At 47.3% G+C, this 25,108-nt stretch overlaps 5 non-coding genes across 5 annotated transcripts; all 5 read right to left on the bottom strand.

Annotated features, from left to right (window-relative positions):
• Positions 1-3,202: 3,202 nt before the first annotated feature.
• trnad-guc (transfer RNA aspartic acid (anticodon GUC)) lies at positions 3,203-3,274 on the bottom strand. The gene has a single exon. It is a non-coding gene; the product is annotated as a tRNA-Asp (tRNA).
• A 3,257-nt stretch (positions 3,275-6,531) lies between these two features.
• On the bottom strand, positions 6,532-6,603 carry trnad-guc (transfer RNA aspartic acid (anticodon GUC)). The gene has a single exon. It is a non-coding gene; the product is annotated as a tRNA-Asp (tRNA).
• Positions 6,604-16,513: 9,910 nt separating this feature from the next.
• trnad-guc (transfer RNA aspartic acid (anticodon GUC)) lies at positions 16,514-16,585 on the bottom strand. The gene has a single exon. It is a non-coding gene; the product is annotated as a tRNA-Asp (tRNA).
• Positions 16,586-18,177: 1,592 nt separating this feature from the next.
• On the bottom strand, positions 18,178-18,249 carry trnad-guc (transfer RNA aspartic acid (anticodon GUC)). The gene has a single exon. It is a non-coding gene; the product is annotated as a tRNA-Asp (tRNA).
• A 4,925-nt stretch (positions 18,250-23,174) lies between these two features.
• Positions 23,175-23,246, bottom strand: trnad-guc (transfer RNA aspartic acid (anticodon GUC)). The gene has a single exon. It is a non-coding gene; the product is annotated as a tRNA-Asp (tRNA).
• Between the last annotated feature and the right edge of the window lie 1,862 nt (positions 23,247-25,108).

Raw genomic sequence — 25,108 nt, 5'->3', positions numbered from 1 at the left:
TTCATAGATGTTGTGTCAGCTTGGAGGGGGGCACGTTTCCATCACCATTTCGGCTTCTACTTTGGAGCCAGGCAGCCGACGCAGTACCACCGCTAAAGCTCTTGACTCAATCAATTCAATTTTATCCCTCATCCCACATCATTGATGTTACATCGCACAGTGATTTGCCTCCTCTCTGTGATGGCATACATTCAACACTTTCATCCAGTTCAGTCCTGTGACAGCTGCAGAGATCTGGACGGCGGATTCGCACTTTTGCGGGCTTGATATTGCACATCATCGGCCACGACAGGCAAGCAGGAAACGCATATGATTTTTTTTTGCTTGTTTGCTTGTTTGTTTCTTTCTTTCTTTACTTGTTTGTTTTTCTCTCTTTTCCTGGCTTTGCAACAGAAGCAAGCACGATATGCAAAATACTTGGAGTTCAATATTTTGGCCCACGCTGCATTATTCTTTTCCCCTTTCCCGACACCACACTTTAGAAAGAAATCCTTCGCGTGGGTATCGAGAAGGATTGGCACCATGGGCTCGCCGTGGATGACTTCAGGTACACGGTGTGCAAAAGTGCAAGATGGGCGTTGTTCTCTCGTGCTCACAGAAGTTTTGATCTTGGTGTTCCAAACAAGGACTGTTTTGAGCGAGAAAGCTTTTTTGTGGCAGGAGGGAAGGGTTAACCAGAGGACAAGAAGATAAGGTGATTCGCATTCGAAGCAGACGTACAAGGAAAGAAGGATTAGTTTAGGCAGCATGTTGTTGTATGAGCTGACTGAAAGTCGTGTGCTTTCAGATTGAATGTTAACATTCAAGAGAGAATAGCAGGATGCTGCAAGGGAATTAAAAAAAAATCAGGGTCGTGGGCTGATCACTCGAATACGTTGAGTAGCTCTTGCAAAGGGATCGCACAGGCTATGTGTATTGGGCATGTCGCATTCCCAACACTTTCTTCAGTGCCTCTGAGCACCTTGTCTCGTTGCGCTTGTTACTGAGCCATTCGAGGTTATTAACCTTTGCCACCTTTCACTTTTTTCCGTCCAGGTGGTCCTTGCTGAAGTTTGATGGCGTACAAGGTGTGTGACCTTCCTCCTCAGATTGTCTATCTGCCTTGAACAGGTGGTGGTGTGTGGCTGCTAGAGGGTTATTTTGCTGTCAGACTATGAACGCAATGGTGTTGCTGCCGCGTGAAAGATGTAGTGAAATGTGTTGCGTCGTGGCTTATAAAGCATGTTGGTTGTAGAAAGCGTCGCGGTTTAATGAAGCAATGAAATGTGCCAAGGAAAATGTGTTTAGTGCATTTTGAATGAGCCGCTTTGTGAATGCAAAGAAGAGAAAGTGGCCAGTCTGATGAGTAAAGAGCGGATGTTGTGCGGTGATTGTGATAGGCGGATGTGTGGAACATGTTTGCTGTTGATAGTTTTGATAAAACGGGTGGCGGGCCGCGGACGTGTTGTGGATGAGAGTCTCCATGCGGCAGTTCAAAGCGATTTGGAATTCAAAAAGTTTCCCCTAACAGCTCACGGGTGGCCTCAGCAACGCTCACGCCTCCCCGTCGTGGAATTGAACCCCGGTCTCCCGCGTGACAGAGAGGGACACTCACCACTATACTAACGAGGAAGCACACAGAAAGGCTTCCTACAGTTTGCCAGAGATTGCCACCCACCTTTGAGCTTCGGAGATGTTGTGTCAGCTTGGAGGGGGCACGTTTCCATCACCATTTAGGCTTCTACTTTGGAGCCAGGCAGCCGACGCAGTACCACCGCTAAAGCTCTTGACTCAATCAATTCAATTTTATCCCTCATCCCACATCATTGATGTTACATCGCACAGTGATTTGCCTCCTCTCTGTGATGGCATACATTCAACACTTTCATCCAGTTCAGTCCTGTGACAGCTGCAGAGATCTGGACGGCAATTCGCACTTTTGCGGGCTTGATATTGCACATCATCGGCCACTACAGGCAAGCAGGAAACGCATATGGTTTTTTTTTGCTTGTTTGCTTGTTTGTTTCTTTCTTTCTTTACTTGTTTGTTTTTCTCTCTTTTCCTGGCTTTGCAACAGAAGCAAGCACGATATGCAAAATACTTGGAGTTCAATGTTTTGGCCCACGCTGCATTATTCTTTTCCCCTTTCCCGACACCACACTTTAGAAAGAAATCCTTCGTGTGGGTATCGAGAAGGATTGGCACCATGGGCTCGCCGTGGATGACTTCAGGTACACGGTGTGCAAAAGTGCAAGATGGGCGTTGTTCTCTCGTGCTCACAGAAGTTTTGATCTTGGTGTTCCAAACAAGGACTGTTTTGAGCGAGAAAGCTTTTTTGTGGCAGGAGGGAAGGGTTAACCAGAGGACAAGAAGATAAGGTGATTCGCATTCGAAGCAGACATACAAGGAAAGAAGGATTAGTTTAGGCAGCATGTTGTTGTGTGAGCTGACTGAAAGTCGTGTGCTTTCAGATTGAATGTTAACATTCAAGAGAGAATGGCAGGATGCTGCAAGGGAATTAAAAAGAAAACAGGGCCGAGGGCTGATCACTCGAATACGTTGAGTAGCTCTTGCAAAGGGATCGCACAGGCTATGTGTATTGGGCATGTAGCATTCCCAACACTTTCTTCAGTGCCTCTGAGCACCTTGTCTCGTTGCGCTTGTTACTGAGCCATTCGAGGTTATTAACCTTTGCCACCTTTCACTTCTTTCCGTCCAGGTGGCTCTTGCTGAAGTTTGATGGCGTACAAGGTGTGTGACCTTCCTCCTCAGATTGTCTATCTGCCTTGAACAGGTGGTGGTGTGTTTCTGCTGGAGGGTCATTTTGCTGTCAGACTATGAACGCAATGGTGTTGCTGCCGCGTGAAAGATGTAGTGAAATGTGTTGCGTCGTGGCTTATAAAGCATGTTGGTTGCAGAAAGCGTCGCGGTTTAATGAAACAATGAAATGTGCCAAGGAAAATGTGTTTAGTGCATTTTGAATGAGCCACTTTGAGAATGCAAAGAAGAGAAAGTGGCCTGTCTGATGAGTAAAGAGCGGATGTTGTGCGGTGATTGTGATAGGCGGATGTGTGGAACATGTTTGCTGCTGATAGTTTTGATAAAACGGGTGGCGGGCCGCGTCCGTGTTGTGGATGAGAGTCTCCATGCGGCAGTGCAAAGCGATTTGGAATTCAAAAAGTTTCCCCTAACAGCTCTCGGGTGGCCTCAGCAACGCTCACGCCTCCCCGTCGGGGAATTGAACCCCGGTCTCTCGCGTGACAGGCGGGGATACTCACCACTATACTAACGAGGAATCACACAGACAGGCTTCCGACAGTTTGCCAGAGATTGCCAGCCACCTTTGGGCTTCAGAGATGTTGTGTCAGCTTGGAGGGGGCACGTTTCCATCACCATTTAGGCTTCTACTTTGGAGCCAGGAAGCCGACGCAGTACCACCGCTAAAGCTCTTGACTCAATCAATTCCATTTTATCCCTCATCCCACATCATTGATGTTACATCGCACAGTGATTTGCCTCCTCTCTGTGATGGCATACATTCAACACTTCCATCCAGTTCAGTCCTGTGACAGCTGCAGAGATCTGGACGGCGGATTCGCACTTTTGCGGGCTTGATATTGCACTTCATCGGCCACTACAGGCAAGCAGGAAACGCATATGGTTTTGTTTTGCTGGTTTGCTTGTTTGTTTCTTTCTTTCTTTACTTGTTTGTTTTTCTCTCTTTTCCTGGCTTTGCAACAGAAGCAAGCACGATATGCAAAATACTTGGAGTTCAATGTTTTGGCCCACGCTGCATTATTCTTTTCCCCTTTCCCGACACCACACTTTAGAAAGAAATCCTTCGTGTGGGTATCGAGAAGGATTGGCACCATGGGCTCGCCGTGGATGACTTCAGGTACACGGTTTGCAAAAGTACAAGATGGGCGTTGTTCTCTCGTGCTCACAGAAGTTTTGATCTTGGTGTTCCAAACAAGGACTGTTTTGAGCGAGAAAGCTTTTTTGTGGCAGGAGGGAAGGGTTAACCAGAGGACAAGAAGATAAGGTGATTCGCATTCGAAGCAGACGTACAAGGAAAGAAGGATTAGTTTAGGCAGCATGTTGTTGTGTGAGCTGACTGAAAGTCGTGTGCTTTCAGATTGAATGTTAACATTCAAGAGAGAATGGCAGGATGCTGCAAGGGAATTAAAAAGAAATCAGGGCCGAGGGCTGATCACTCGAATACGTTGAGTAGCTCTTGCAAAGGGATCGCACAGGCTATGTGTATTGGGCATGTAGCATTCCCAACACTTTCTTCAGTGCCTCTGAGCACCTTGTCTCGTTGCGCTTGTTACTGAGCCATTCGAGGTTATTAACCTTTGCCACCTTTCACTTCTTTCCGTCCAGGTGGCCCTTGCTGAAGTTTGATGGCGTACAAGGTGTGTGACCTTCCTCTTCAGATTGTCTATCTGCCTTGAACAGGTGGTGGTGTGTGGCTGCTAGAGGGTTATTTTGCTGTCAGACTATGAACGCAATGGTGTTGCTGCCGCGTGAAAGATGCAGTGAAATGTGTTGCGTCGTGGCTTATAAAGCATGTTTATTGTAGAAAGCGTCGCGGTTTAATGAAGCAATGAAATGTGCCAAGGAAAATGTGTTTAGTGCATTTTGAATGAGCCGCTTTGTGAATGCAAAGAAGAGAAAGTGGCCAGTCTGATGAGTAAAGAGCGGATGTTGTGCGGTGATTGTGATAGGCGGATGTGTGGAACATGTTTGCTGTTGATAGTTTTGATAAAACGGGTGGCGGGCCGCGTACGTGTTGTGGATGAGAGTCTCCATCCGGCAGTGCAAAGCGATTTGGAATTCAAAATGTTTTCTTTTCACGCTCTCGGGTGGCCTCAGCAACGCTCACGCCTCCCCGTCGGGGAATTGAACCCCCAGTCTCCCGCGTTATAGGCGGGTGTTAGTCACCACTATACTAACGAGGAAGCACACAGAAACGCTTTCTACAGTTTGCCATAGATTGCCAGCCACCTTTGGGCTTCATAGATGTTGTGTCAGCTTGGAGGGGGCACGTTTCCATCACCATTTAGGCTTCTACTTTGGAGCCAGGCAGCCGACGCAGTACCACCGCTAAAGCTCTTGACTCAATCAATTCAATTTTATCCCTCATCCCACATCATTGATGTTACATCGCACAGTGATTTGCCTCCTCTCTGTGATGGCATACATTCAACACTTTCATCCAGTTCAGTCCTGTGACAGCTGCAGAGATCTGGACGGCGGATTCGCACTTTTGCGGGCTTAATATTGCACATCATCGGCCACTACAGGCAAGCAGGAAACGCATATGGTTTTTTTTGCTTGTTTGTTTGTTTGTTTCTTTCTTTCTTTACTTGTTTGTTTTTCTCTCTTTTCCTGGCTTTGCAACAGAAGCAAGCATGATATGCAAAATATTTGGAGTTCAATGTTTTGGCCCACGCTGCATTATTCTTTTCCCCTTTCCCGACACCACACTTTAGAAAGAAATCCTTCGTGTGGGTATCGAGAAGGATTGGCACCATGGGCTCGCCGTGGATGACTTCAGGTACACGGTGTACAAAAGTGCAAGATGGGCGTTGTTCTCTCGTGCTCACAGAAGTTTTGATCTTGGTGTTCCAAACAAGGACTGTTTTGAGCGAGAAAGCTTTTTTGTGGCAGGAGGGAAGGGTTAACCAGAGGACAAGAAGATAAGGTGATTCGCATTCGAAGCAGACGTACAAGGAAAGAAGGATTAGTTTAGGCAGCATGTTGTTGTGTGAGCTGACTGAAAGTCGTGTGCTTTCAGATTGAATGTTAACATTCAAGAGAGAATGGCAGGATGCTGCAAGGGAATTAAAAAGAAAACAGGGCCGAGGGCTGATCACTCGAATACGTTGAGTAGCTCTTGCAAAGGGATCGCACAGGCTATGTGTATTGGGCATGTAGCATTCCCAACACTTTCTTCAGTGCCTCTGAGCGCCTTGTCTCGTTGCGCTTGTTACTGAGCCATTCGAGGTTATTAACCTTTGCCACCTTTCACTTCTTTCCGTCCAGGTGGCCCTTGCTGAAGTTTGATGGCGTACAAGGTGTGTGACCTTCCTCCTCAGATTGTCTATCTGCCTTGAACAGGTGGTGGTGTGTTTCTGCTAGAGGGTCATTTTGCTGTCAGACTATGAACGCAATGGTGTTGCTGCCGCGTGAAAGATGTAGTGAAATGTGTTGCGTCGTGGCTTATAAAGCATGTTGGTTGCAGAAAGCGTCGCGGTTTAATGAAGCAATGAAATGTGCCAAGGAAAATGTGTATAGTGCATTTTGAATGAGCCGCTTTGAGAATGCAAAGAAGAGAAAGTGGCCTGTCTGATGAGTAAAGAGCGGATGTTGTGTGGTGATTGTGATAGGCGGATGTGTGGAACATGTTTGCTGTTGATAGTTTTGATAAAACGGGTGGCGGGCCGCGTCCGTGTTGTGGATGAGAGTCTCCATGCGGCAGTGCAAAGCGATTTGGAATTCACAAAGTTTCCCCTAACAGCTCTCGGGTGGCCTCAGCAACGCTCACGCCTCCCCGTCGGGGAATTGAACCCCGGTCTCCCGCGTGACAGGCGGGGTTACTCACCACTATACTAACGAGGAAGCACACGGAAAGGCTTCCTACAGTTTGCCAGAGATTGCCAGCCACCTTTGGGCTTCAGAGATGTTGTGTCAGCTTGGAGGGGGCACGTTTCCATCACCATTTAGGCTTCTACTTTGGAGCCAGGAAGCCGACGCAGTACCACCGCTAAAGCTCTTGACTCAATCAATTCCATTTTATCCCTCATCCCACATCATTGATGTTACATCGCACAGTGATTTGCCTCCTCTCTGTGATGGCATACATTCAACACTTCCATCCAGTTCAGTCCTGTGACAGCTGCAGAGATCTGGACGGCGGATTCGCACTTTTGCGGGCTTGATATTGCACTTCATCGGCCACTACAGGCAAGCAGGAAACGCATATGGTTTTGTTTTGCTGGTTTGCTTGTTTGTTTCTTTCTTTCTTTACTTGTTTGTTTTTCTCTCTTTTCCTGGCTTTGCAACAGAAGCAAGCACGATATGCAAAATACTTGGAGTTCAATGTTTTGGCCCACGCTGCATTATTCTTTTCCCCTTTCCCGACACCACACTTTAGAAAGAAATCCTTCGTGTGGGTATCGAGAAGGATTGGCACCATGGGCTCGCCGTGGATGACTTCAGGTACACGGTTTGCAAAAGTACAAGATGGGCGTTGTTCTCTCGTGCTCACAGAAGTTTTGATCTTGGTGTTCCAAACAAGGACTGTTTTGAGCGAGAAAGCTTTTTTGTGGCAGGAGGGAAGGGTTAACCAGAGGACAAGAAGATAAGGTGATTCGCATTCGAAGCAGACGTACAAGGAAAGAAGGATTAGTTTAGGCAGCATGTTGTTGTGTGAGCTGACTGAAAGTCGTGTGCTTTCAGATTGAATGTTAACATTCAAGAGAGAATGGCAGGATGCTGCAAGGGAATTAAAAAAAAATCAGGGCCGAGGGCTGATCACTCGAATACGTTGAGTAGCTCTTGCAAAGGGATCGCACAGGCTATGTGTATTGGGCATGTAGCATTCCCAACACTTTCTTCAGTGCCTCTGAGCACCTTGTCTCGTTGCGCTTGTTACTGAGCCATTCGAGGTTATTAACCTTTGCCACCTTTCACTTCTTTCCGTCCAGGTGGCCCTTGCTGAAGTTTGATGGCGTACAAGGTGTGTGACCTTCCTCTTCAGATTGTCTATCTGCCTTGAACAGGTGGTGGTGTGTGGCTGCTAGAGGGTTATTTTGCTGTCAGACTATGAACGCAATGGTGTTGCTGCCGCGTGAAAGATGCAGTGAAATGTGTTGCGTCGTGGCATATAAAGCATGTTTATTGTAGAAAGCGTCGCGGTTTAATGAAGCAATGAAATGTGCCAAGGAAAATGTGTTTAGTGCATTTTGAATGAGCCGCTTTGTGAATGCAAAGAAGAGAAAGTGGCCAGTCTGATGAGTAAAGAGCGGATGTTGTGCGGTGATTGTGATAGGCGGATGTGTGGAACATGTTTGCTGTTGATAGTTTTGATAAAACGGGTGGCGGGCCGCGTACGTGTTGTGGATGAGAGTCTCCATCCGGCAGTGCAAAGCGATTTGGAATTCAAAATGTTTTCTTTTCCCGCTCTCGGGTGGCCTCAGCAACGCTCACGCCTCCCCGTCGGGGAATTGAACCCCCAGTCTCCCGCGTTACAGGCGGGTGTTAGTCACCACTATACTAACGAGGAAGCACACAGAGACGCTTCCTACAGTTTGCCAGAGATTGCCAGCCACCTTTGGGCTTCATAGATGTTGTGTCAGCTTGGAGGGGGCACGTTTCCATCACCATTTAGGCTTCTACTTTGGAGCCAGGCAGCCGACGCAGTACCACCGCTAAAGCTCTTGACTCAATCAATTCAATTTTATCCCTCATCCCACATCATTGATGTTACATCGCACAGTGATTTGCCTCCTCTCTGTGATGGCATACATTCAACACTTTCATCCAGTTCAGTCCTGTGACAGCTGCAGAGATCTGGACGGCGGATTCGCACTTTTGCGGGCTTAATATTGCACATCATCGGCCACTACAGGCAAGCAGGAAACGCATATGGTTTTTTTTGCTTGTTTGTTTGTTTGTTTCTTTCTTTCTTTACTTGTTTGTTTTTCTCTCTTTTCCTGGCTTTGCAACAGAAGCAAGCATGATATGCAAAATATTTGGAGTTCAATGTTTTGGCCCACGCTGCATTATTCTTTTCCCCTTTCCCGACACCACACTTTAGAAAGAAATCCTTCGTGTGGGTATCGAGAAGGATTGGCACCATGGGCTCGCCGTGGATGACTTCAGGTACACGGTGTGCAAAAGTGCAAGATGGGCGTTGTTCTCTCGTGCTCACAGAAGTTTTGATCTTGGTGTTCCAAACAAGGACTGTTTTGAGCGAGAAAGCTTTTTTGTGGCAGGAGGGAAGGGTTAACCAGAGGACAAGAAGATAAGGTGATTCGCATTCGAAGCAGACGTACAAGGAAAGAAGGATTAGTTTAGGCAGCATGTTGTTGTGTGAGCTGACTGAAAGTCGTGTGCTTTCAGATTGAATGTTAACATTCAAGAGAGAATGGCAGGATGCTGCAAGGGAATTAAAAAAAAATCAGGGCCGAGGGCTGATCACTCGAATACGTTGAGTAGCTCTTGCAAAGGGATCGCACAGGCTATGTGTATTGGGCATGTAGCATTCCCAACACTTTCTTCAGTGCCTCTGAGCACCTTGTCTCGTTGCGCTTGTTACTGAGCCATTCGAGGTTATTAACCTTTGCCACCTTTCACTTCTTTCCGTCCAGGTGGCCCTTGCTGAAGTTTGATGGCGTACAAGGTGTGTGACCTTCCTCCTCAGATTGTCTATCTGCCTTGAACAGCTGGTGGTGTGTGGCTGCTAGAGGGTCATTTTGCTGTCAGACTATGAACGCAATGGTGTTGCTGCCGCGTGAAAGATGTCATGAAATGTGTTGCGTCGTGGCTTATAAAGCATGTTGGTTGTAGAAAGCGTCGCGGTTTAATGAAGCAATGAAATGTGCCAAGGAAAATGTGTTTAGTGCATTTTGAATGAGCCGCTTTGTGAATGCAAAGAAGAGAAAGTGGCCAGTCTGATGAGTAAAGAGCGGATGTTGTGCGGTGATTGTGATAGGCGGATGTGTGGAACATGTTTGCTGTTGATAGTTTTGATAAAACGGGTGGCGGGCCGCGGACGTGTTGTGGATGAGAGTCTCCATGCGGCAGTGCAAAGCGATTTGGAGTTCAATAAGTTTTCTCTTGCCGCTCTTTGGTGGCCTCAGCAACGCTCACGCCTCCCCGTTCGGGAATTGAACCCCAGTCTCCCGCGTGACAGGCGGGGATACTCACCACTATACTAACGAGGAAGCACACAGAGACGCTTGCTACAGTTTGCCAGAGATTGCCAGCTACCATTGGGCTTCATAGATGTTGTGTCAGCTTGGAGGGGGGCACGTTTCCATCACCATTTAGGCTTCTACTTTGGAGCCAGGCAGCCGACGCAGTACCACCGCTAAAGCTCTTGACTCAATCAATTCAATTTTATCCCTCATCCCACATCATTGATGTTACATCGCACAGTGATTTGCCTCATCTCTGTGATGGCATACATTCAACACTTTCATCCAGTTCAGTCCTGTGACAGCTGCAGAGATCTGGACGGCGGATTCGCACTTTTGCGGGCTTGATATTGCACATCATCGGCCACTACAGGCAAGCAGGAAACGCATATGATTTTTTTTGCTTGTTTGTTTGTTTCTTTCTTTCTTTCTTTACTTGTTTGTTTTTCTCTCTTTCCCTGGCTTTGCAACAGAAGCAAGCACGATATGCAAAATATTTGGAGTTCAATGTTTTGGCCCACGCTGCATTATTCTTTTTCCCTTTCCCGACACCACACTTTAGAAAGAAATCCTTCGTGTGGGTATCGAGAAGGATTGGCACCATGGGCTCGCCGTGGATGACTTCAGGTACACGGAGTGCAAAAGTGCAAGATGGGCGTTGTTCTATCGGGCTCACAGACGTTTTGATCTTGGTGTTCCAAACAAGGACTGTTTTGAGCGAGAAAGCTTTTTTGTGGCAGGAGGGAAGGGTTAACCAGAGGACAAGAAGATAAGGTGATTCGCATTCGAAGCAGACGTACAAGGCAAGAAGGATTAGTTTAGGCAGCATGTTGTTGTGTGAGCTGACTGAAAGTCGTGTGCTTTCAGATTGAATGTTAACATTCAAGAGAGAATGGCAGGATGCTGCAAGGGAATTAAAAAAAAATCAGGGCCGAGGGCTGATCACTCGAATACGTTGAGTCGCTCTTGCAAAGGGATCGCACAGGCTATGTGTATTGGGCATGTAGCATTCCCAACACTTTCTTCAGTGCCTCTGAGCACCTTGTCTCGTTGCGCTTGTTACTGAGCCATTCGAGGTTATTAACCTTTGCCACCTTTCACTTCTTTCCGTCCAGGTGGCCCTTGCTGAAGTTTGATGGCGTACAAGGTGTGTGACCTTCCTCCTCAGATTGTCTATCTGCCTTGAACAGGTGGTGGTGTGTGGCTGCTAGAGGGTCATTTTGCTGTCAGACTATGAACGCAATGGTGTTGCTGCCGCGTGAAAGATGTCGTGAAATGTGTTGCGTCGTGGCTTATAAAGCATGTTGGTTGCAGAAAGCGTTGCGGTTTAATGAAGCAATGAAATGTGCCAAGGAAAATGTGTTTAGTGCATTTTGAATGAGCCGCTTTGTGAATGCAAAGAAGAGAAAGTGGCCAATCTGATGAGTAAAGAGCGGATGTTGTGCGGTGATTGTGATAGGCGGATGTGTGGAACATGTTTGCTGTTGATAGTTTTGATAAAACGGGTGGCGGGCCGCGTACGTGTTGTGGATGAGAGTCTCCATGCAGCAGTGCAAAGCGATTTGGAATTCAATGAGTTTTCTCTTACCGCTCTCTGGTGGCCTCAGCAATGCTCAGCCTCCCCGTCGGGGAATTGAACCCCGGCCTGCCGCGTGACAGGCGGGGATACTCACCACTATAATAGCGAGGAAGCACGCAGAGACGCTTTCTACAGTTTGCCAGAGATTGCCAGCCACCTTTGGGCTTCATAGATGTTGTGTCAGCTTGGAGGGGGCACGTTTCCATCACCATTTAGGCTTCTACTTTGGAGCCAGGCAGCCGACGCAGTACCACCGCTAAAGCTCTTGACTCAATCAATTCAATTTTATCCCTCATCCCACATCATTGATGTTACATCGCACAGTGATTTGCCTCCTCTCTGTGATGGCATACATTCAACACTTTCATCCAGTTCAGTCCTGTGACAGCTGCAGAGATCTGGACGGCGGATTCGCACTTTTGCGGGCTTGATATTGCACATCATCGGCCACTACAGGCAAGCAGGAAACGCATATGATTTTTTTTGCTTGTTTGTTTGTTTGTTTCTTTCTTTCTTTACTTGTTTGTTTTTCTCTCTTTTCCTGGCTTTGCAACAGAAGCAAGCACGATATGCAAAATACTTGGAGTTCAATGTTTTGGCCCACGCTGCATTATTCTTTTCCCCTTTCCCGACACCACACTTTAGAAAGAAATCCTTCGTGTGGGTATCGAGAAGGATTGGCACCATGGGCTCGCCGTGGATGACTTCAGGTACACGGTGTGCAAAAGTGCAAGATGGGCGTTGTTCTCTCGTGCTCACAGAAGTTTTGATCTTGGTGTTCCAAACAAGGACTGTTTTGAGCGAGAAAGCTTTTTTGTGGCAGGAGGGAAGGGTTAACCAGAGGACAAGAAGATAAGGTGATTCGCATTCGAAGCAGACGTACAAGGCAAGAAGGATTAGTTTAGGCAGCATGTTGTTGTGTGAGCTGACTGAAAGTCGTGTGCTTTCAGATTGAATGTTAACATTCAAGAGAGAATGGCAGGATGCTGCAAGGGAATTAAAAAAAAATCAGGGCCGAGGGCTGATCACTCGAATACGTTGAGTAGCTCTTGCAAAGGGATCGCACAGGCTATGTGTATTGGGCATGTAGCATTCCCAACACTTTCTTCAGTGCCTCTGAGCACCTTGTCTCGTTGCGCTTGTTACTGAGCCATTCGAGGTTATTAACCTTTGCCACCTTTCACTTCTTTCCGTCCAGGTGGCCCTTGCTGAAGTTTGATGGCGTTCAAGGTGTTTGACCTTCTTCCTCAGATTGTCTATCTGCCTTGAACAGGTGGTGGTGTGTGGCTGCTAGAGGGTTATTTTGCTGTCAGACTATGAACGCAATGGTGTTGCTGCCGCGTGAAAGATGTAGTGAAATGTGTTGCGTCGTGGCTTATAAAGCATGTTGGTTGTAGAAAGCGTCGCGGTTTAATGAAGCAATGAAATGTGCCAAGGAAAATGTGTTTAGTGCATTTTGAATGAGCCGCTTTGTGAATGCAAAGAAGAGAAAGTGGCCAGTCTGATGAGTAAAGAGCGGATGTTGTGCGGTGATTGTGATAGGCGGATGTGTGGAACATGTTTGCTGTTGATAGTTTTGATAAAGCGGGTGGCGGGCCGCGTACGTGTTGTGGATGAGAATCTCCATGCGGCAGTGCAAAGCGATTTGGAATTCAAAAAGTTTTCCCTTCCCGCTCTCGGGTGGCCTCAGCAACGCTCAAGCCTCCCCATCGGGGAACTGAACCCCGGTCGCCCGCGTGACAGGCGAAGACACTCACTACTATACTAACGAGGAAGCACACGGACACGCTTTCTACAGTTTGCCAGAGATTGCCAGCTACCTTTGGGCTTCATAGATGTTGTGTCAGCTTGGAGGGGGGCACGTTTCCATCACCATTTAGGCTTCTACTTTGGAGCCAGGCAGCCGACGCAGTACCACCGCTAAAGCTCTTGACTCAATCAATTCAATTTTATCCCTCATCCCACATCATTGATGTTACATCGCACAGTGATTTGCCTCCTCTCTGTGATGGCATACATTCAACACTTTCATCCAGTTCAGTCCTGTGACAGCTGCAGAGATCTGGACGGCGGATTCGCACTTTTGCGGGCTTGATATTGCACATCATCGGCCACTACAGGCAAGCAGGAAACGCATATGATTTTTTTTGCTTGTTTGTTTGTTTGTTTCTTTCTTTCTTTACTTGTTTGTTTTTCTCCGTTTCCTGGCTTTGCAACAGAAGCAAGCACGATATGCAAAATACTTGGAGTTCAATGTTTTGGCCTACGCTGCATTATTCTTTTCCCCTTTCCCGACACCACACTTTAGAAAGAAATCCTTCGTGTGGGTATCGAGAAGGATTGGCACCATGGGCTCGCCGTGGATGACTTCAGGTACACGGTGTGCAAAAGTGCAAGATGGGCGTTGTTCTCTCGTGCTCACAGAAGTTTTGATCTTGGTGTTCCAAACAAGGACTGTTTTGAGCGAGAAAGCTTTTTTGTGGCAGGAGGGAAGGGTTAACCAGAGGACAAGAAGATAAGGTGATTCGCATTCGAAGCAGACGTACAAGGCAAGAAGGATTAGTTTAGGCAGCATGTTGTTGTGTGAGCTGACTGAAAGTCGTGTGCTTTCAGATTGAATGTTAACATTCAAGAGAGAATGGCAGGATGCTGCAAGGGAATTAAAAAAAAATCAGGGCCGAGGGCTGATCACTCGAATACGTTGAGTAGCTCTTGCAAAGGGATCGCACAGGCTATGTGTATTGGGCATGTAGCATTCCCAACACTTTCTTCAGTGCCTCTGAGCACCTTGTCTCGTTGCGCTTGTTACTGAGCCATTCGAGGTTATTAACCTTTGCCACCTTTCACTTCTTTCCGTCCAGGTGGCCCTAGCTGAAGTTTGATGGCGTACAAGGTGTGTGACCTTCCTCCTCAGATTGTCTATCTGCCTTGAACAGGTGGTGGTGTGTGGCTGCTAGAGGGTCATTTTGCTGTCAGACTATGAACGCAATGGTGTTGCTGCCGCGTGAAAGATGTCGTGAAATGTGTTGCGTCGTGGCTTATAAAGCATGTTGGTTGCAGAAAGCGTTGCGGTTTAATGAAGCAATGAAATGTGCCAAGGAAAATGTGTTTAGTGCATTTTGAATGAGCCGCTTTGTGAATGCAAAGAAGAGAAAGTGGCCAGTCTGATGAGTAAAGAGCGGATGTTGTGCGGTGATTGTGATAGGCGGATGTGTGGAACATGTTTGCTGTTGATAGTTTTGATAAAACGGGTGGCGGGCCGCGTACGTGTTGTGGATGAGAGTCTCCATGCAGCAGTGCAAAGCGATTTGGAATTCAATGAGTTTTCTCTTACCGCTCTCGGGTGGCCTCAGCAAGGCTTACGCCTCCCCGTCGGGAAATTGAACCCCGGTCTCCCGCGTGACAGGCGGGGACACTCACCACTATACTAACGAGGAAGCACACAGAAAAAATTCCGACAGTTTGCCAGAGATTGCCACCCACCTTTGGGCTTCAGAGATGTTGTGTCAGCTTGGAGGGGGCACGTTTCCATCACCATTTAGGCTTTTACTTTGGAGCCAGGCAGGCGACGCAGTACCACCGCTAAAGCTCTTGACTCAATCAATTCAATTTTATCCCTCATCCCACATCATTGATGTTACATCGCACAGTGATTTGCCTCCTCTCTGTGATGGCATACATTCAACACTTTCATCCAGTTCAGTCCTGTGACAGCTGCAGAGATCTGGACGGCGGATTCGCACTTTTGCGGGCTTGATATTGTACATCATCGGCCACTGCAGGCAAGCAGGAAACGCATATGGTTTTTTTTTGCTTGTTTGCTTATTTGTTTCTTTCTTTCTTTACTTGTTTGTTTTTCTCTCTTTTCCTGGCTTTGCAACAGAAGCAAGCACGATATGCAAAATACTTGGAGTTCAATGTTTTGGCCCACGCTGCATTATTCTTTTCCCCTTTCCCGATACCACACTTTAGAAAGAAATCCTTCGTGTGGGTATCGAGAAGGATTGGCACCATGGGCTCGCCGTGGATGACTTCAGGTACACGGTGTGCAAAAGTGCAAGATGGGCGTTGTTCTATCGTGCTCACAGACTTTTTGATCTTGGTGTTCCAAACAAGGACTGTTTTGAGCGAGAAAGCTTTTTTGTGGCAGGAGGGAAGGGTTAACCAGAGGACAAGAAGATAAGGTGATTCGCATTCGAAGCAGACGTAAAAGGAAAGAAGGATTAGTTCAGGCAGCATGTTGTTGTGTGAGCTGACTGAAAGTCGTGTGCTTTCAGATTGAATGTTAACATTCAAGAGAGAATGGCAGGATGCTGCAAGGGAATTAAAAAAAAATCAGGGCCGAGGGCTGATCACTCGAATACGTTGAGTAGCTCTTGCAAAGGGATCGCACAGGCAATGTGTATTGGGCATGTAGCATTCCCAACACTTTCTTCAGTGCCTCTGAGCACCTTGTCTCGTTGCGCTTGTTACTGAGCCATTCGAGGTTATTAACCTTTGCCACCTTTCACTTCTTTCCGTCCAGGTGGCCCTTGCTGAAGTTTGATGGCGTACAAGGTGTGTGACCTTCCTCCTCAGATTGTCTATCTGCCTTGAACAGGTGGTGGTGTGTGGCAGCCAGAGGGTCACTTTGCTGTCAGACTATGAACGCAATGGTGTTGCTGCCGCGTGAAAGATGTAGTGAAATGTGTTGCGTCGTGGCTTATAAAGCATGTTGGTTGTAGAAAGCGTCGCGGTTTAATGAAGCAATGAAATGTGCCAAGGAAAATGTGTTTAGTGCATTTTGAATGAGCCGCTTTGAGAATGCAAAGAAGAGAAAGTGGCCAGTCTGATGAGTAAAGAGCGGATGTTGTGCGGTGATTGTGATAGGCGGATGTGTGGAACATGTTTGCTGTTGATAGTTTTGATAAAACGGGTGGCGGGCCGCGTACGTGTTGTGGATGAGAGTCTCCATGCGGCAGTGCAAAGCGATTTGGAATTCAAAAAGTTTCCCTTAACAGCTCTCGGGTGGCCTCAGCAAGGCTTACGCCTCCCCGTCGGGGAATTGAACCCCGGTCTCCCGCGTGACAGGCGGGGACACTCACCACTATACTAACGAGGAAGCACACAGAAAGGATTCCTACAGTTTGCCAGAGATTGCCACCCACCTTTGGGCTTCAGAGATGTTGTGTCAGCTTGGAGGTGGCACGTTTCCATCACCATTTAGGCGTCTACTTTGGAGCCAGGCAGGCGACACAGTACCACCTCTAAAGCTCTTGACTCAATCAATTCAATTTTATCCCTCATCCCACATCATTGATGTTACATCGCACAGTGATTTGCCTCCTCTCTGTGATGGCATACATTCAACACTTTCATCCAGTTCAGTCCTGTGACAGCTGCAGAGATCTGGACGGCGGATTCGCACTTTTGCGGGCTTGATATTGCACATCATCGGCCACTGCAGGCAAGCAGGAAACGCATATGGTTTTTTTTTGCTTGTTTGCTTGTTTGTTTCTTTCTTTCTTTACTTGTTTGTTTTTCTCTCTTTTCCTGGCTTTGCAACAGAAGCAAGCACGATGTGCAAAATACTTGGAGTTCAATGTTTTGGCCCACGCTGCATTATTCTTTTCCCCTTTCCCGATACCACACTTTAGAAAGAAATCCTTCGTGTGGGTATCGAGAAGGATTGGCACCATGGGCTCGCCGTGGATGACTTCAGGTACACGGTGTGCAAAAGTGCAAGATGGGCGTTGTTCTCTCGTGCTCACAGAAGTTTTGATCTTGGTGTTCCAAACAAGGACTGTTTTGAGCGAGAAAGCTTTTTTGTGGCAGGAGGGAAGGGTTAACCAGAGGACAAGAAGATAAGGTGATTCGCATTCGAAGCAGACGTAAAAGGAAAGAAGGATTAGTTCAGGCAGCATGTTGTTGTGTGAGCTGACTGAAAGTCGTGTGCTTTCAGATTGAATGTTAACATTCAAGAGAGAATGGCAGGATGCTGCAAGGGAATTTAAAAAAAATCAGGGCCGAGGGCTGATGACTCGAATACGTTGAGTAGCTCTTGCAAAGGGATCGCACAGGCTATGTGTATTGGGCATGTAGCATTCCCAACACTTTCTTCAGTGCCTCTGAGCACCTTGTCTCGTTACGCTTGTTACTGAGCCATTCGAGGTTATTACCCTTTGCCACCTTTCACTTCTTTCCGTCCACGTGGCCCTTGCTGAAGTTTGATGGCGTACAAGGTGTGTGACCTTCCTCCTCAGATTGTCTATCTGCCTTGAACAGGTGGTGGTGTGTGGCTGCTAGAGGGTCATTTTGCTGTCAGACTATGAACGCAATGGTGTTGCTGCCGCGTGAAAGATGTAGTGAAATGTGTTGCGTCGTGGCTTATAAAGCATGTTGGTTGTAGAAAGCGTCGCGGTTTAATGAAGCAATGAAATGTGCCAAGGAAAATGTGTTTAGTGCATTTTGAATGAGCCGCTTTGAGAATGCAAAGAAGAGAAAGTGGCCAGTCTGATGAGTAAAGAGCGGATGTTGTGCGGTGATTGTGATAGGCGGATGTGTGGAACATGTTTGCTGTTGATAGTTTTGATAAAACGGGTGGCGGGCCGCGTACGTGTTGTGGATGAGAGTCTCCATGCGGCAGTGCAAACAGATTTGGTTTTCAAAAAGTTTTCGCGCATCGCTCTCGGGTGGCCTCAGCAACGCTCACGCCTCCCCATCGGGGAATTGAACCCCGGTCTCCCGCGTGACAGGCGAGGATACTCACCACTATACTAACGAGGAAGCACACAGAAACGTTTCCGACAGTTTGCCAGAGATTGTCAGCCACCTTTGGGCTTCAGAGATGTTGTGTCAGCTTGGAAGGGGCACGTTTCCATCACCATTTAGGCTTCTACTTTGGAGCCAGGCAGCCGACGCAGTACCACCGCTAAAGCTCTTGACTCAATCAATTCAATTTTATCCCTCATCCCACATCATTGATGTTACATCGCACAGTGATTTGCCTCCTCTCTGTGATGGCATACATTCAACACTTTCATCCAGTTCAGTCCTGTGACAGCTGCAGAGATCTGGACGGCGGATTCGCACTTTTGCGGGCTTGATATTGCACATCATCGGCCACTGCAGGCAAGCAGGAAACGCATATGGTTTTTTTTTGCTTGTTTGCTTGTTTGTTTCTTTCTTTCTTTACTTGTTTGTTTTTCTCTCTTTTCCTGGCTTTGCAACAGAAGCAAGCACGATATGCAAAATACTTGGAGTTCAATGTTTTGGCCCACGCTGCATTATTCTTTTCCCCTTTCCCGACACCACACTTTAGAAAGAAATCCTTCGTGTGGGTATCGAGAAGGGTTGGCACCATGGGCTCGCCGTGGATGACTTCAGGTACACGGTGTGCAAAAGTGCAAGATGGGCGTTGTTCTCTCGTGCTCACAGAAGTTTTGATCTTGGTGTTCCAAACAAGGACTGTTTTGAGCGAGAAAGCTTTTTTGTGGCAGGAGGGAAGGGTTAACCAGAGGACAAGAAGATAAGGTGATTCGCATTCGAAGCAGACGTAAAAGGAAAGAAGGATTAGTTCAGGCAGCATGTTTTTGTGTGAGCTGACTGAAAGTCGTGTGCTTTCAGATTGAATGTTAACATTCAAGAGAGAATGGCAGGATGCTGCAAGGGAATTAAAAAAAAATCAGGGCCGAGGGCTGATCACTCGAATACGTTGAGTAGCTCTTGCAAAGGGATCGCACAGGCTATGTGTATTGGGCATGTAGCATTCCCAACACTTTCTTCAGTGCCTCTGAGCACCTTGTCTCGTTGCGCTTGTTACTGAGCCATTCGAGGTTATTAACCTTTGCCACCTTTCACTTCTTTCCGTCCAGGTGGCCCTTGCTGAGGTTTGATGGCGTACAAGGTGTGTGACCTTCCTCCTCAGATTGTCTATCTGCCTTGAACAGGTGGTGGTGTGTGGCTGCCAGAGGGTCATTTTGCTGTCAGACTATGAACGCAATGGTGTTGCTGCCGCGTGAAAGATGTAGTGAAATGTGTTGCGTCGTGGCTTATAAAGCATGTTGGTTGTAGAAAGCGTCGCGGTTTAATGAAGCAATGAAATGTGCCAAGGAAAATGTGTTTAGTGCATTTTGAATGAGCCGCTTTGAGAATGCAAAGAAGAGAAAGTGGCCAGTCTGATGAGTAAAGAGCGGATGTTGTGCGGTGATTGTGATAGGCGGATGTGTGGAACATGTTTGCTGTTGATAGTTTTGATAAAACGGGTGGCGGGCCGCGTACGTGTTGTGGATGAGAGTCTCCATGCGGCAGTGCAAAGCGATTTGGAATTCAAAAAGTTTTCCCGCATCGCTCTCGGGTGGCCTCAGCAACGCTCACGCTTCCCCGTCGGGGAATTGAACCCTGGTCTCCCGCGTGACAGGCGAGAATACTCACCACTATACTAACGAAGGAGCACACAGAAAAGTTTTCGACAGTTTGCCAGAGATTGCCAGCCACCTTTGGGCTTCAGAGATGTTGTGTCAGCTTGGAAGGGGCACGTTTCCATCACCATTTAGGCTTCTACTTTGGAGCCAGGCAGCCGACGCAGTACCACCGCTAAAGCTCTTGACTCAATCAATTCAATTTTATCCCTCATCCCACATCATTGATGTTACATCGCACAGTGATTTGCCTCCTCTCTGTGATGGCATACATTCAACACTTTCATCCAGTTCAGTCCTGTGACAGCTGCAGAGATCTGGACGGCGGATTCGCACTTTTGCGGGCTTGATATTGCACATCATCGGCCACTACAGGCAAGCAGGAAACGCATATGGTTTTTTTTTTGCTTGTTTGCTTGTTTGTTTCTTTCTTTCTTTACTTGTTTGTTTTTCTCTCTTTTCCTGGCTTTGCAACAGAAGCAAGCACGATATGCAAAATACTTGGAGTTCAATGTTTTGGCCCACGCTGCATTATTCTTTTCCCCTTTCCCGACACCACACTTTAGAAAGAAATCCTTCGTGTGGGTATCGAGAAGGATTGGCACCATGGGCTCGCCGTGGATGACTTCAGGTACACGGTGTGCAAAAGAGCAAGATGTGCGTTGTTCTCTCGTGCTCACAGAAGTTTTGATCTTGGTGTTCCAAACAAGGACTGTTTTGAGCGAGAAAGCTTTTTTGTGGCAGGAGGGAAGGGTTAACCAGAGGAAAAGAAGATAAGGTGATTCGCATTCGAAGCAGACGTACAAGGAAAGAAGGATTAGTTTAGGCAGCATGTTGTTGTGTGAGCTGACTGAAAGTCGTGTGCTTTCAGATTGAATGTTAACATTCAAGAGAGAATGGCAGGATGCTGCAAGGGAATTAAAAAGATATTAGGGCCGAGGGCTGATCACTCGAATACGTTGAGTAGCTCTTGCAAAGGGATCGCACAGGCTATGTGTATTGGGCATGTAGCATTCCCAACACTTTCTTCAGTGCCTCTGAGCACCTTGTCTCGTTGCGCTTGTTACTGAGCCATTCGAGGTTATTAACCTTTGCCACCTTTCACTTCTTTCCGTCCAGGTGGCCCTTGCTGAAGTTTGATGGCGTACAAGGTGTGTGACCTTCCTCCTCAGATTATCTATCTGCCTTGAACAGGTGGTGGTGTGTGGCTGCTGGAGGGTCATTTTGCTGTCAGACTATGAACGCAATGGTGTTGCTGCCGCGTGAAAGATGTAGTGAAATGTGTTGCGTCGTGGCTTATAAAGCATGTTGGTTGTAGAAAGCGTCGCGGTTTAATGAAGCAATGAAATGTGCCAAGGAAAATGTGTTTAGTGCATTTTGAATGAGCCGCTTTGAGAATGCAAAGAAGAGAAAGTGGCCAGTCTGATGAGTAAAGAGCGGATGTTGTGCGGTGATTGTGATAGGCGGATGTGTGGAACATGTTTGCTGTTGATAGTTTTGATAAAACGGGTGGCGGGCCGCGTACGTGTTGTGGATGAGAGTCTCCATGCGGCAGTGCAAAGCGATTTGGAATTCAAAAAGTTTCCCCGAACAGCTCTCGGGTGGCCTCAGCAACGCTCACGCCTCCCCGTCCGGGAATTGAATCCCCCGTCTCCCGCGTGACAGGCGGGGATACTCACCACGATACTAACGAGGAAGCACACAGAAAGGCTTCCTACAGTTTGCCAGAGATTGCCAGCCACCTTTGGGCTACAGAGATGTTGTGTCAGCTTGGAGGGGGCACGTTTCCATCACCATTTAGGCTTCTACTTTGGAGCCAGGCAGCCGACGCAGTACCACCGCTAAAGCTCTTGACTCAATCAATTCAATTTTATCCCTCATCCCACATCATTGATGTTACATCGCACAGTGATTTGCCTCCTCTCTGTGATGGCATACATTCAACACTTTCATCCAGTTCAGTCCTGTGACAGCTGCAGAGATCTGGACGGCGGATTCGCACTTTTGCGGGCTTGATATTGCACATCATCGGCCACTACAGGCAAGCAGGAAACGCATATGTTTTTTTTTTGCTTGTTTGCTTGTTTGTTTCTTTCTTTCTTTCTTTACTTGTTTGTTTTTCTCTCTTTTCCTGACTTTGCAACAGAAGCAAGCACGATATGCTAAATACTTGGAGTTCAATGTTTTGGCCCACGCTGCATTATTCTTTTCCCCTTTCCCGACACCACACTTTAGAAAGAAATCCTTCGCGTGGGTATCGAGAAGGATTGGCACCATGGGCTCGCCGTGGATGACTTCAGGTACACGGTGTGCAAAAGTGCAAGATGGGCGTTGTTCTCTCGTGCTCACAGAAGTTTTGATCTTGGTGTTCCAAACAAGGACTGTTTTGAGCGAGAAAGCTTTTTTGTGGCAGGAGGGAAGGGTTAACCAGAGGACAAGAAGATAAGGTGATTCGCATTCGAAGCAGACGTAAAAGGAAAGAAGGATTAGTTCAGGCAGCATGTTGTTGTGTGAGCTGACTGAAAGTCGTGTGCTTTCAGATTGAATGTTAACATTCAAGAGAGAATGGCAGGATGCTGCAAGGGAATTAAAAAAAAATCAGGGCCGAGGGCTGATCACTCGAATACGTTGAGTAGCTCTTGCAAAGGGATCGCACAGGCAATGTGTATTGGGCATGTAGCATTCCCAACACTTCTTCAGTGCCTCTGAGCACCTTGTCTCGTTGCGCTTGTTACTGAGCCATTCGAGGTTATTAACCTTTGCCACCTTTCACTTCTTTCCGTCCAGGTGGCCCTTGCTGAAGTTTGATGGCGTACAAGGTGCGTGACCTTCCTCCTCAGATTGTCTATCTGCCTTGAACAGGTGGTGGTGTGTGGCAGCCAGAGGGTCACTTTGCTGTCAGACTATGAACGCAATGGTGTTGCTGCCGCGTGAAAGATGTAGTGAAATGTGTTGCGTCGTGGCTTATAAAGCATGTTGGTTGTAGAAAGCGTCGCGGTTTAATGAAGCAATGAAATGTGCCAAGGAAAATGTGTTTAGTGCATTTTGAATGAGCCGCTTTGAGAATGCAAAGAAGAGAAAGTGGCCAGTCTGATGAGTAAAGAGCGGATGTTGTGCGGTGATTGTGATAGGCGGATGTGTGGAACATGTTTGCTGTTGATAGTTTTGATAAAACGGGTGGCGGGCCGCGTACGTGTTGTGGATGAGAGTCTCCATGCGGCAGTGCAAAGCGATTTGGAATTCAAAAAGTTTCCTTTAACAGCTCTCGGGTGGCCTCAGCAAGGCTTACGCCTCCCCGTCGGGGAATTGAACCCCGGTCTCCCGCGTGACAGGCGGGGACACTCACCACTATACTAACGAGGAAGCACACAGAAAGGATTACTACAGTTTGCCAGAGATTGCCACCCACCTTTGGGCTTCAGAGATGTTGTGTCAGCTTGGAGGGGGCACGTTTCCATCACCATTTAGGCGTCTACTTTGGAGCCAGGCAGGCGACACAGTACCACCGCTAAAGCTCTTGACTCAATCAATTCAATTTTATCCCTCATCCCACATCATTGATGTTACATCGCACAGTGATTTGCCTCCTCTCTGTGATGGCATACATTCAACACTTTCATCCAGTTCAGTCCTGTGACAGCTGCAGAGATCTGGAAGGCGGATTCGCACTTTTGCGGGCTTGATATTGCACATCATCGGCCACTGCAGGCAAGCAGGAAACGCATATGGTTTTTTTTTGCTTGTTTGCTTGTTTGTTTCTTTCTTTCTTTACTTGTTTGTTTTTCTCTCTTTTCCTGGCTTTGCAACAGAAGCAAGCACGATGTGCAAAATACTTGGAGTTCAATGTTTTGGCCCACGCTGCATTATTCTTTTCCCCTTTCCCGATACCACACTTTAGAAAGAAATCCTTCGTGTGGGTATCGAGAAGGATTGGCACCATGGGCTCGCCGTGGATGACTTCAGGTCCACGGTGTGCAAAAGTGCAAGATGGGCGTTGTTCTCTCGTGCTCACAGAAGTTTTGATCTTGGTGTTCCAAACAAGGACTGTTTTGAGCGAGAAAGCTTTTTTGTGGCAGGAGGGAAGGGTTAACCAGAGGACAAGAAGATAAGGTGATTCGCATTCGAAGCAGACGTAAAAGGAAAGAAGGATTAGTTCAGGCAGCATGTTGTTGTGTGAGCTGACTGAAAGTCATAGAACATAGAACATAGAACATACAGCACAGAACAGGCCCTTCGGCCCACAATGTTGTGCCGATCCTTTGTCCTCTGTCAAGGACAATTTAATCTATACCCCATCATTCTCCTTTATCCATATACCTATCCAAAAGCCTTTTGAAAGTCCCTAAAGTTTCTGACTCAACAACTTCCCCGGGCAAGGCATTCCATGCCTCGACCACTCTCTGGGTAAAGAACCTTCCCCTGACATCCCCCTTATATCTCCCACCCTTCACCTTAAATTTATGACCCCTTGTAACGCTTTGCTCCACCCGGGGAAAAAGTTTCTGACTGTCTACCCTATCTATTCCCCTGATCATCTTATAAACCTCTATCATGTCACCCCTCATCCTTCTCCTTTCTAATGAGAAGAGGCCTAGAATGTTCAGCCTTTCCTCGTAAGACTTATTCTCCATTCCAGGCAACATCCTGGTAAATCTCCTCTGCACCCTCTCCAAGGCTTCCACATCCTTCCTAAAATGAGGCGACCAGAACTGCACACAGTACTCCAAATGAGGCCTTACCAAGGTCCTGTACAGCTGCATCATCACCTCACGGCTCTTAAATTCAATCCCTCTGCTAATGAACGCTAACACCCCATATGCCTTCTTCACAGCCCTATCCACTTGAGTTGCAACTTTCAATGATCTATGCACATAGACCCCAAGGTCTCTCTGCTCCTCCACATGCCCAAGAACCCTACCGTTAACCCAGTATTTTGCATTCATGTTTGTCCTTCCAAAATGGACGACCTCACACTTTTCAGGGTTAAACTCCATCTGCCACTTTTCAGCCCAGCACTGCAACCTATCCAAGTCCCTTTGCAGACGACAATAGCCCTCCTCGGTATCCACAACTCCACCAACCTTTGTATCATCTGCAAATTTACTGACCCACCCTTCGACTTCCTCATCCAAGTCGTTAATAAAAATCACAAACAGGAGAGGACCCAGAACTGATCCCTGCGGCACGCCACTGGTAACTGGGCTCCAGGCTGAGTATTTACCATC

Source organism: Heterodontus francisci, chromosome 34 (genome assembly GCF_036365525.1).
Source record: "Heterodontus francisci isolate sHetFra1 chromosome 34, sHetFra1.hap1, whole genome shotgun sequence".
Taxonomy (NCBI): Eukaryota; Metazoa; Chordata; class Chondrichthyes; order Heterodontiformes; family Heterodontidae; genus Heterodontus; species Heterodontus francisci.
Note: the sequence above shows the minus strand (reverse complement) of the source record. Positions and strands in the feature narration are given on the sequence as shown.